Source organism: Myotis myotis, unplaced genomic scaffold (genome assembly GCF_014108235.1).
Source record: "Myotis myotis isolate mMyoMyo1 unplaced genomic scaffold, mMyoMyo1.p scaffold_m19_p_8, whole genome shotgun sequence".
Classification (NCBI taxonomy): Eukaryota; Metazoa; Chordata; class Mammalia; order Chiroptera; family Vespertilionidae; genus Myotis; species Myotis myotis.
The window spans coordinates 81,139,916-81,153,655 of record NW_023416390.1 but is presented as its reverse complement, the minus strand read 5'-3'; positions in this window follow the sequence as shown (position 1 = coordinate 81,153,655).

Sequence of the window (13,740 nt, the reverse complement as noted above, 5' to 3'; positions counted from 1 at the left end):
TGCCTGGAGAGGAGGGTTTTGATTGAGTGAAAATCAATTTGGAAAGGCTGATTATAAAGACCCTTGCAATTTTGGGTTAAGTTCTATGAAGATTGAAGTACGCATTAATTGCATCCACAGAGGAACAAATAGAAAATATGTCAAATTATTTAATTTTTGAAAAGATTTCATTGTTGTCTCTGTTTCTAAAAATAACACAAGCAACATGGTGCAAAAAATATAACATAAAAAAGTAAACAGATCCGGAAGTCAGAGGAATGGTGGTGCAAGGGCGCATCTTTTCCTCTCCCCCTGATATTTCAACAAGTTAACCATCTATAATTCAACAAAGAAATCCCTGCTCAACACAGACACATGCTTAAGAGACCCACAAAGGGCCACATCTAAAGGTGGGTATCAGGGAATAAATGGGGAGACAAGAAGGGAAGAGAACACAGACAGCCACCAGATGCAGTCCTGCATCCGGGAGCTTGCTGCTTGGCCGGAAGAGGGGAGAAAGCCAGCAGTAGCAGGCACCTCCTTCAGTGGGGAGGAACCAAGAGCAAGCAGCAAGTGTCAAGACTGAACATTATCTGAGAAATTAGACACCTGACAGAGCACAGTGTTCTGCTGTGCGGCTCCCCACTTAGCTGGGTGGTGGTGTTTCAGACAAAGAAAGGGAACCACGGGGCCCTGCTGCTGCTTGGGCTCCCAAAACTCGCCTCCTGTTGCCCTTGGAGCTGAGTCCAGGAGCATATTATCTGTATTCCAAGAGCTGTTGAAGTAAAATCTGTTTCCCCCGTGACTGATCCTCAGAAGGGGCACTGAGGGAGGGGTCACATGGAGATCAGGGGAAACCATTGTGATGAGACCAGAACAAAACCCACCCTGAAGCAGCTTGGCTGTACTTTCTTCCGAAGCCTCAGAAGGTCAAGACTGGAGGACCACAGAGGCAAAGATATTGTGATTCAGTGCCATCTACTGGAAAATAGTAGAAAGACCTTTTCAGAGATAAATGCAAAAGCAAAAGAGGACAGCAAATACAATAAAGAACCACTGTAATGACAATAACCAGAAAAAAAATGAAAAATCCCCAGAAAGCAAGCTGGAACACATGGAAATATGGGATACAAATGACAGAGATTTCAAGACTGCAGTTGTGAAAATACTCAACAAGATGCAAGAAAATACTGATAGGCAATTCAGTGCACTAAGAGAACAAATCAATGAACAAAATGAATACTCTACCAGAAAACTGAAACTTTAAAAAAGAACCAGTCAGAAATCCTGGAAATGAAGTATGCAATTAAGGAGATTAAGAGTGAACTACTGAGCATAGAAAATAGAACCAATGAGATAGAGGAAAGAACTAGTGATATCAAAGATAGAAATCAAGAAATAATGCAGAGAGAAGAGAGATCCTGGAGAATTAAGAAAAATGAAAGAGCTCTAAGAGACCTATCTGACTCCATCAGAAAAAAGCAATATTAGAATTATAGGCATTGCAAAGGACGAAGAGAGGGAGCATGGAATGGAGAGCCTATTAAAACAAATAGTGGATGAGAACATCCCAAATCTATGGAACGAACTATATCCTCAAATCTAAGAAGCAAACAGAACACCTAATTACCTCAATCCAAAGAGACCCAGTCCAAGGCACTTGGTATTGAGGCTATCAAAAATTAATGAAAAAGAAAAATATCTCAAATCAGGCAGGGAAAAGAAGTGAGCTACGAAGGAAAACCCATCAGAATTCCATCCAACTTCTCAATAGAAATGCTACAAACCAGAAGAGAGTGGAACTAAATATTTAAATATCTGAAAGAGAGACATTACCAGCCACAAATAATATATCCAGCAAAATTATCCTTTAAATAAAAAGCAGAGATAAAGACATTCCCAGTCATACAGAAGCTGAAGAATTTTATCACCAGAAAACCTCCATTGCAGGAAATATTCAAGAGAGTTACTGTATCTGAAGCAAAGAACATAATGTCACAACACTATGAGTAAGATCAGAAAAAAAACTTACAGCACAAACAGGGATAATTTGTGGCAACAAAAACCTAAAATGAGAGAGGGGAAAGGTCTGGCAAAGGAAGGTGAAGATCAGATGCACTGAAAAGAGAAAAAAACTACAGTCTATATGCAAATTCATTTTTTTATAAATGAAGTAACCACACACAAAAATCCCCAAACCTGGACATATAGCTTTAAAAAAAGAGGCAACAGAGGAAAGATGTAGGAATACCATTAAACAAAAGAACAGACAGAAGCATAAAGGAAAAGAATCAATGGAGGTGCAGAGCTACCAGAAAACAAAAGACAAAATAGCTACAGAAAATCTTCATACATCAATAATTACTCTAAATGTAAATGGTCTGAATTCACCAGTAAAGAGGCACAGATCAGCAGAGTAGATCAAAAAACAAGACCCAACTATGTGCTGCCTAAAAGAGGCACATTTAAGCTGCAAATACAAAGGTAGATTCAAAGTAAAAGGATGGAACATTATTCTCCAAGCAAATAACATCCACAAAAAAAGCAGCTGTAGACATACTTATATCTGATAACAAAGATAACAAGAGATAAAGATGAACACTTTATAATGATAGAGGGAACATTACATCAAGAAAACATAACACTTCTCAATACATATGCACCCAACCAGGGAGCACCGAAATATATAAAACAACTAGTCACAGAACTAAAGAGAGAAATAGATCAAAACACAATCATAGTTGGAGATCTTAATACTCCATTGACAGCTCTAGTCAGAACAACCAAACAGAAAATCAATAAAGAAATATTGGCCTTAAATGAAACACTAACCCAAATGGACATCACTGACATTTACAGAACCTTTCATCCCAGAGCATCAGATTATACATTCTTTTCCAGGGCACATGAAACATTTTCAAGGAGAGACCATATGTCGAGACACAAAACTAGCATCAACAAATGCAAGAAGAAATTAAAATAATAACAAGCATATATCTTGACCACAATAACTTGAAATTAGAAATCAACTACAAATAGGAAGAAAGAAACCCACAAATATGTGGAGATTAAACAACATACGACTAAAAATGACTGGGTAAAAGAATAAATAAATGATGAGGTCAAAAGATATATATATATATATATATATATATATATATATATATATATATATACAAATAAGAATGTCAATACAACGTATCAAAATGTTTGGGATGCACGAATGCAATAATAAGGGGGGAGTTTATATCATTACAGGCCTTTCTCAAGAAACAAGAGAAATACTAAGTAAACAACCTAATATCACATTTTAAAGTACTAGAAAAAGAACAACAACCACAAAAACAAAACAACAACAACAACAAAAGTGAGAAGAAGAAAGGAAATAATAAAAATTAGGGCAAAATTAAATGAAATAGAGAACAAAAAGCATATACAAAAATATCAACAAAACAAAGAGCTGGTTCTTTGAAAAGATGAATAAAATTGACAAACCCCTGGCTCAACTCACTAAGGAAAAAAGGGAAAAGACCCATATAAACAAAATCAGAAATAAGAGAGAAGTCACCACAGACATCACAGATATAGAAGGGATCTTACTAGAATATTAGCCATGAAATTCAATAACCTAAAAGAAATGGATAAGTTCCTAGAAATATATAACCTTCCTAGACTAAATCATGAAGAACTGAAAAATCTAAATAGACCGATCAGCAGTGAGGAAATTGAAACAACCATCAAAAACCTACCAAAAACAAAAGTCCAGGACCAGATGGCTTTACCAGTGAATTCTATCAAAAGTTCAAATAAAATTTAAAACCTATCCTTCTCAAACTCTTCCAAAATATTGAAGAAGAGGCAATAATGCCTAACACATTCTATGAAGCCAATATAACCCTGATACCAAAACCTGGCAAAGATAACACACAAAAAAAGAAAACTACAGACCAATATATCTAATGAATACAGATGCAAAAATCTTACTCAAAATACTAGCAAATCAAATACAACAGTACATCCAAAAATAATACATCACAATCAAGTGGGGTTCATTCCAGGAGCACAAAATTGATTCAACATATGCAAATCAATAACTTTAATATACCTCATTAACACAAGAAAGGATAAAAATATGATCTTATCAATAGATCCAGAAAAAGCTTTTGATAAGATACAATGCCCATTTATGATTAACACACCCAATAAATAGGAATAGAAGGACAGTACCTCAACATAATAAAGGCCATATATGATAAATGCTCAGCTAATACCATCCTCAATGGTGAAAAACTGAAAGCTATTCCTCTAAGATCAGGAACAAGACAAGATGTCTACTCTCAACACTCTTACTCAACATACTGCTGGGAATCCTGGCCAGAGCAATAAGGCAAGAGAAAGAAATAAAAGGCTTCCACATTGGGAAGGAAGAAGTCAAACTGTCACTTTTTAAGGATGACATGATTCTGTATAAAACCCTAAAGACTCCACCAAAAATCTATTAGAAACAATAAACGGATATAATCAAGTTGCAGGGTACAAAATCAATGTGAAAAATCCATTGCCTTCCTTGATACTAACAACAAAACTTCTGAAAAAGGAATGAGAAAACTACTCCTTTTGCAATTGTAGCCAAAAGAATAAGATACCTAGGAATAAACTGAAAAAAGAACAAGAAAGACCTATATACTGAAAATGACAAAATATTATTAAAAGAGATTGAAAAAGACACAACAAAATGGAAAAATATCTGTTGTTCATGGATTGGAAGAATCAACATAGTTAAAATGAACATATTAGCCAAAACAATATACAGATTTAATGCAATCCCCATCAAAATCCCAATGTCATTGTTTAAAGAAATAGAACAAGAAATCATGAGATTTATATGGAGCCACAAAAGACCCCAAATAGCCAAAGCTGTCCTGAGAAAAAAGAACAAAGCTGGAGGTATCACGCTGCCTGACTTCAAATTATGCTGCAGAAGTATGGTAATCAAAACAATATGGTATTGACAGAGAAACAGAAACACAGATCAATGGAACAGAATAGAGAGCCCAGCTATAAAACCACATGTATGTGGACATATAATTTTAGACAAAGGAGCCAGAAACACACAACGGAGTAAAATAGTGTCTCCAATAAACGGTGCTGGGAAAATTGGAAAGCCACATGCAAAGGAATGAAACTGGATTACAGTTTTTCTGTATGTACAAATATTAATTCAAAATGGATCAAAGATGTAATAGGACCAAAACAGTAAGTTACACAGAAGAAAAATTAGGTACCAAACTTATGGCCTGTGTTGTAGAGAACATTTTATTAACTTGACCCCAAAGGCAAGGGAAGTAAAGGCAAAAATAAATGAATGGGGCTATATCAAACTAAAAGGTTTCTGCACAGCAAAAGAAACTGACAACGAAACAAAGAGGCAACCAACCAGATGGGAGATGATATTTGCAAACAGTAGCTCCAACAAAAGTTTAATTACCAAAGTATATATAGAGCTCGTAAAACTCAATACCAAATAAACAAACAACCCAATGAAAAAGTGGGCAGTGGACCTGAAAATACACCTCTCCCAAGAAGACATGAACAGCCAATAGGTATATAATAAGATGTTCAACATCACTGGCAATTAGGGAAATGCAAATCAAAACCACAAGGAGATACCACCTTACACCAGTTATTCTAACAAGAATAACGTTATCAACAAGACAAGCAACTACAAGTGTTGGAGAGGTTGAGGGAAAAAAGGGAACCCTCATTCACTGCTGGTGGGAATGTAGTAGACTGGTACAACCACTATGGAAAGCAATCTGGCGATTCTTCAAAAAATTAAGAATAGAGCTACCATAAGACCCAAACACCCCTCCTCTAGGTATATACCCCCAAAAAACCTTGAAATCAGATATTTGCCATGATATGTGCACCCCTATGTTCATTGCAGCATTATTCACGGTGGCCAATGCATGGAAACAACCAAAGTATCCTGTGATAGAGGACTGAATAAAGAAGAAGTGGTCCATATACACAATGGAATACTGCTCAGCCATAAGAAAGGATGAAACAGTGCCATTTGCAACATGGATGGACCTTGAAGACATTATGTGAAGTGAAATAAGTCAGTCAGAAAAGGCTAAGAACCACATGATTTCACTCACATGTGGGATATAAAACTGAAGCTCATGAACACCAACAGCAGTGTGGTGGTTGCCAGGGGAAAATGGGTGGAGGAAGAAGGGGGTCCTAATATAAGGTGACAGAAGATTTGACTCTGGGTCAAAAGTGTGTAGCAGGGTAGAGGGGTGAGGTGTTGAATAAGCAGTGTTTCACACAAACACCATTACACATTAAAGGCATGAAATTTTCTTTGCATCCTCAAGGAAATATGCTAGCTCCTAGCATAGCATCCCTTTTATTGGACACAAACAGCCATCTATGTCCATTTTTAATTTTGCAACACTTGGTGGAAACTCAGGCATAGTTTGTTTTTGTTTTTTTTCAACTCTTACATTAGGAAAACAATAGACAAATGGTACCTGACTTTAGGCCTCAGTGTGTGGGAAGTAAAGACAAGCGGTAAAGGTGCTGGACTGGAGCGCCCACTGCCCTCTGCGGTGCAGCCACCACTCAGCCACAGCGCCTGCTGCCAAGAGGAGCGGGACCCAGCGCTGGCAAATCTGCGTGGTCTCCAAGAGAAGACAGACATCCAGCACGGATGTGATATTTTCTGATTTTTCAAAAATGAGAAGTATTTAATAATTTTAACAGGAGAATCAGAATTCAGAAGTGAGGCAAAACACACTCAGGACTCTATAGTTTGTGTCTTTCACACATACATACCTCCAAAACAAAACAAAGCAAAACAAAATCAGCAATAGAGCTTCTTGGTTCTTTACAGTGAGAAATGCTACTACTGGGCATCCTCTCTAGCAGAAAATCTGAAAGCCCCAGGGAAACAGGCACTTTTCCTTGCTAGACTTTTCCATCCTTAGATGTGGCCTGGTACCATATTTACACTTGTATTAGCATATTGCAAATCTGTCATTGTAAAAAAACACATGTGAAAAGTGTGTAGCATTTCAAAAATCTGCTTACTGAATGAATATTTTGTTGATTTGAATAGATATTTACCCACTGGAAGAAGATCTGTTCCCAAATGCCACTTAGATTATTTTCAAGAACTCCCTACTGAATATTCATGCAGCTGTGTGTCTCTGTAGAAGTGAGAACAAAGCTGGCTGTGTCAAACTCTGGGATCACAGTGAGTAAATTAGCACGATGCCTGTAATCAGGCAAAGGTTAGGTTAGCAAAAGAGGAAGATAAATGTCGTGACACACAAAAAGCAACAACAGAGCTATCATCTAAACAACAAGAACACAAAGAACAGTTGGTTTTTATATATATACTAGAGGCCCAGTGCACAAAATGGTGCACAGGTAGGGCCTCTAGGCCTAGCCTGTTATCAGGGCCATCTTCTGCGCGTTCGCCAGTCCCCAGTCCTGTCCCGCCGCTGCCACTGATTGATCAGAGCCTGCGGGCTGGGGGGAGGGACCAAGAGGTCTGCCTTCTGCCCACTTGCAAGTCCCCAGTCCCGACCCCCCTGCGCCACCCACCCTGGTTCCCCCATTCATCATCCGCCGATCCATAAGAGCCTGTGGGCTGCGGGGAGGGACCAAGAGGTCGGCTGTTCTGCCCACTTGCCAGTCCCCAGAACTGCCCCACCGCCACCCACCCAGTTCCCTGTGGATCCCCGTTCACCATGCTGCAATTAGAGCCTGTGGGCCAGGGTCGGAGATGGACCAAGAGGTGGTCAATGCACCTCATAGTGACTGGTTGAGCAGTCTTTCCGGTTGTTATGGTTGCTGGGCTTTTATTATATAGGATATTATCCACTGGAAATATGAACTTTTCTCTCACCTCAAAATTTCTATCCAGGTGATACTATTCTTTTATCTATTTATGTCATTAGTATTGAGTTTAAATAAATATGCTTTAATTATTCCAGTTTGACAGAGAGTATTTATATTCAGTCAAGATTTCCTAATCACAGAAACTGGAAAATACCTTGAAATGTTTAAAGTGCTATGTAATTTTAATCAATAGCAATATGGTGTAGACTAGAAAAAGATTATATAAGATTGAAATAGACAACAAATGAAGTTCTCGCAACAAAATTTTGTATTTGTTCATTATAAAAATAGAGATAAAGTTTCAACATGAAACAGGTACATTTTTTTAAAATATATTTTATTGATTTTTTACAGAGAGGAAGGGAGAGGGATAGAGAGTTAGAAACATTGATGAGAGAGAAACATCGATCAGCTGCCTCCTGCACACCTTCTACTGGGGATGTGCCCACAACCAAGGTACATGCCCTTGACCAGAATCAAACCTGGGACCCTTCAGTCTGCAGGCCAACGCTCTATCCACTGAGCCAAACTGGCCAGGGTGAAAGAGGTACATTTTAGCCTAATAAAATGGCTTTTAAAAATTGTAATGGAAATACTTTCAAAATAAAAAAAATCAAACTATGGATATAATGCACTGAAGTGGCTCACTATTTAAAGAAACAAAAAAGTGAAATTATTTTAAATAAATTTGTTAATCTTCACCTGAGGATATTTTTTCCATTGATTTTTTTTTTTTTTTAGAGAGAGAGAGTTGAATGGAGGATAGAGAGAGAAAGAGAGAGACATTGATGTGAGAGAGATGCATCAATTAGTTGCCTCACCCAACCAGGGCTAGGGATCTAACCTGCAACCCAGGTAGGTGCCCTAGATGAGGAATCAAAACCTCCACTCTTCAGTGTGAGGGCCATCTCTTTAACCACTTAGACACATTTGCCAGGGCCTGAAGAAGTGAAATTTTTATAAAAATTTATATTGACTTTCAATTTTTCAGATTTTCAAGTTTTCATTTTATGTGTTTGGTTTTATTTGAATCGGAAATGTCACTTCCCCCCCCTCTCTACCCTCCCCCCCGCCCCCCATATTGGCAGGAACAAGAACAGGTTAGGTTATAAGGCCCATGGCAAACTCCAAGTTTCTATCCCTGTTTAGAATTAGTTTGAGAACATTTTTTTTTATCCTCACTGGATGATATGTTTATTGTCTTTAGAAATGGAGAGAGAGAGAGAGAGAGAGAGAGAGAGAGAGAGAGAGAGAGAATCTATGTGAGAGAGAACATTGATCAGATGCCTCCTCCCCTCCCGCACATGCACCAATGTGGGAGTGAATGGAAAACTAGGTATGTGCCCTGACCTGTAATTGAACCTGAAAACTTTTGGTGTAAAGAACAACACTCCAATCAACTGAGCCACCCAGCCAGGGCAGTTTGAGAAATTTTTTAACAATATATATTACAATTTATATTATATGCCTAGGGATTATTTTAATTATATGAGAAAGAGGAAGTATTTGTTTATGATCAAAAGACATTTTTTTAATCCTAGTACTAGAGGCATGGTGCACGAAATTCGTGCATGGGGGTGGGGTCCCTCAGCCTGGCCTGCACTCTTTCACAATAGGACCCCTTGGAGGATGTCCACCTACCAGTTTAGGCCCGATCCCTGCGGATTGAGCCTAAACGGCAGGAAGACATCCCTCTGGCAATCTGGGACCGCTGGCTCTTAACTGCTCGCCTGCCTGCCTCATCGCCCCTAACCACTCGCTTGCCTGCTTGATCACCCCATACCGCCTCTGCCTGTCTGCCTGATTGTCCCTAACCACTCATAGGCAGGCTTCGTTAGGGGTGATCAGGCAGGCAGGAGAGTTGATATAGTCTTGAGTAGTCACACAATAATGACACATTATAAATGCCCCTTTCAACAATAAAGATTTTGGGGGGGGAAATCTATATATATAAAAGCCTAATATGCAAAGTGTCCCCTCGGGAGTTCGACTGACCGGGAGTTTGATCGCTCGCTATGACATGTGCTGCTGACCACCAGGGAGCAGCACAGAACGAAGGAAGGCCCCGGCCAGCAGCCCGCAGTTGCTAGGGACTCTACCCTTGCACAAATTTTGTGCACTGGGCCTCTAGTAAATAAATAAACAGAAATTTTTATAAAAAATCCCAAACAAGTTGGGTTCTGAAAGAATATCAGGAGTTAAGGGAAGATAAGAGATGGTACAGCCCCAAAAGATGAAATGAAATTGCATGTGTGAAGGCTTTGACCAAAATGAGTCCTGCATGTCTAGGAAATATGAATAAACAATAGTGGTGGAAAGCAAACAATGAATGCATAAATGGCAAAGATGTGGCTGGAGACATGTAAGGGTTAATGAAGCAAGATCATTTGGAGCTACACAAACAATTTTGGAACTTATTCCAAACACTAGTGGCCTGGTGCATGAAATTCATGCACATTAAAAGGTAATTAATTAGAGGAAATATTTTAATATTGCTATTTGCCCTTTTGTCTATAATAGAAGTGTCAGAGATGAAAGAAAATTAGTAAAATATATATGAAAATCTTCCTCCTGTCAGAGTCTGGGACCCAGAGCCAAGTCCCCACCCACCCGCGTGCACTTCAAAATTGCACGAGAGAGACCCAGACCTGGCCGGCTCCACACCCATCAAGCCCTGGTGGGCGGGCGGGTGCAGACTCAGGTCCCCCGTCAAGCCGTGCTGGGTGGAGGGCACGGCCTGAGAACCTCCGCACCAACCCAGCACCACGCAGCCTCCCTGCTGTTTGCTCGTTACAAGTCATTACGGGAACCCCACCTCCTCTGTGGGTGCAGCCATCTTGTGTTATGGCAACCCTGCCTCCGTTGTGGGTGCAGCCATCTTGTGACGGTGTGATGGAGTGAAGGTCAATTTGGATATTACCTCTCTATTATATAGGATAGGGTTAAGTCATTGAATGGTTTTAAGCTAGAAAAGGAAATAGTCATATATTTCATGTATCACTGGGTCTGTTGCATGCAATGATAATGATCAATATTTGGTGAGGATTTCTTATATGCTAGGTCTCTTTAGGGGTGTTTCATGTAGCAGCATTTTCATAACTCAATGAGGTGGATATCATTATTATATCCACTTTTCAAAAAGCTTAAGCTATTTGCCCAGTGTGACATAGCTAATCAATGAGCAGTGTGACTTAAAAGCTAGCAACCTTAACTTCTATTCTTTCTTTAAAATATATATATTTTATTGATTTTTTTTTACAGAGAGGGAGGGAGAGGGATAGAGAGTTAGAAACATCGATGAGAGAGAAACATCGATCAGCTGCCTCCTGTACACCCCCAACTGGGGATGTGCCCTCAACCAAGGTACATGCCCTTGACTGGAATTGAACCTGGGGCCGTTCAGTCCACAGGCCAACACTCTATCCACTGAGCCTAACAGGTTAGGGCAACATTCTTATTTGATGTTATGGGAATACCATCAAAGGGATGGACATTTGTTTGAAAGGCTAAATATTCTAAGTAAGAGATGGTGTTGGTTCAGACTATTGTGACAGTAATAGTCTGGAGAGAAATGGAAAGAGTCAAGAAATATTTAGGAGAATGAACAAAAATTGGTGGCTGATTGGATGTAGCAGGTGAGTGATAGAAAAGGATAAAAGGTAATATCTAAGTTTGGGGCTTGAGCAACTGGATGGATGGTGATGTCATTTATTAACATTGAAACCTCTCCCAGAGAAGGAATAGGTTTAGGTGAAGATGGCTTTTGCTAAGGCAAAAGTCACTGTTACTCAAAACATCCCTGAAAAGCCACACTACAGGATACTTGCATTTGAGGATCTAGTGTTACTTAATATTCCAATATTTTCTCTCTTCCTTATTCTTCCCCTCTCCCTCCAACATGGTTACACTGAAGGTGTTTGGGGCAATCATTACACATGGAAGAGGACCAAAGGGAGCGAGGGCATTCAGTTCTTTTCCTCTCTCTTAAGCTCACTTGTCTAATTGGACCAAGTTTTTTTTATTTTTATACTCTGATAATTTTTAACAAGATCAGGCCAGTCCCCGTCATCTTTCTTTTTATCATATGTTGAACTTGCAAAACATTTTCAGGAATCTATGCACAAGTTAGTGCTCCAAAGGTGGAGAAAATATGTAAAATGTGGACACATTTTGAAATAGAAACACTAGCAACTATTTTCAGAAAAATCATTTCAAAATACTGAGCTCCCTGGCCCAGAAGCACACAAAAGGGAACGCTGGCTCATAAAATTGCTGTTTTGACTTTCCATCTCCATGCAGCAGGCAGTGAATTTCCAAGATCTGTAATTCCCTTTTCCCTTTTAAATAATATGAGCTCATATCAATTTACTTGCTTTACCTTCTAAGTGAAGTAAATCAAGCAATTCACTCTCTTTGACCAAACACCAATCAAGCAATCACCGAATACTACTTGAGTGTCCACATGGAAAAATCAGTATACTGGGAAGAGTAAGAGGCTACAAGGAGGTTTTTCTGCCAGAACTTTCTGTCTAGCTGGTGGGATAAGATATGAACATGTTTTAGAGAGGATGAGTGGTTACAGGAGTGATAAATAAAAACGATATAGCAAGTAACAACAAGATTAATTGTACCATGTATATGTTCTATTGGTTCTAAGAGAAGAAAACATATTGCACAATGGAAATTTGATAAGGCTTTATGGAAAATGAAGTTTTTGAGCTCAGCCTTACAAATGTATAGATTTTAGTTTGAAAGAGAAAAAAATGAAAGAGAACAATGATATGATATTCCACTTATTTCCAGCTAGAGAGGAAACTTTTGTGTAGGAAATATATCAATAAGAATGAAAGTTAGGAAATTTGTGTTTTGACTCAACTTTAGTAATAATTATATTCATGTATGTATAAAGCAGTCATTTTATCTGGACCTTGGTTTTCTCATCTTTAAAATAAGATAATTGAATTAAGTGCTCTTTATGCAATCTTAAAAATTTAACAATAGTTTAACATTAGTTTTTATGTTGAAAGAGGAAATCTTCTTACTTGTCCTGCATTATATGAAACTAGCAAAAGGTAGAATGTTTAGAAATAAGCACATTATAATTTAAGTCACACAGACCTTGATTCAAATCTTGGCAGATCCATTTCTTATTTAGGAAACAGACTAAGCACTTAACCCAGATGAACCTGATTTTCTCAACAGTAAATGACAGATAGATGATAGATCAATCAATGATAGATAGATAGATGATAGATAGATAATGAATACTGTCATGGATTTAAATAAAAACATAGATAAATAATTAGCTGTTTCAATAGTCAAGGTAGTATGTAATAACACTGTCTGTAGTAACTGGTTATGTTGGAAGTACTGAAGTATTTTTGGCTACATACCTGACTATCCAGGGATGAAATAGCCTTGGGTTGCAGTCATGAGATTTGAGTTCAAATCTCTGCTGTGCAATAGACTCTCTGAGTGAGTTTGGGGAAAAAATGGATTTGAACTTATATTGTTTACATCTACTTCGGTACCACTCAAACATTTGAAATGAAAACAAAAGGTCAAAATATATATTGGGGCAATATGAATATACATTGATGATTCAAAGCAGCTAGAAAATGTTGTAGTGACCCCTGGCTTCACAGGATTTTTATCTTTTAACTAAGCAAATATCTGTCTCACACCACCCTCTCCCCATACTTTCCATAACTTACAATTTATTTTCAATGGGCCTTGAGATTATTGGATACTATTTAGGTTGTGTGACATTTTCACACTACTATGCTAATGAACATCACAATGAATAATTATCAGCAGCTTCATCATTGTCTCTAGTATACTGTTTTT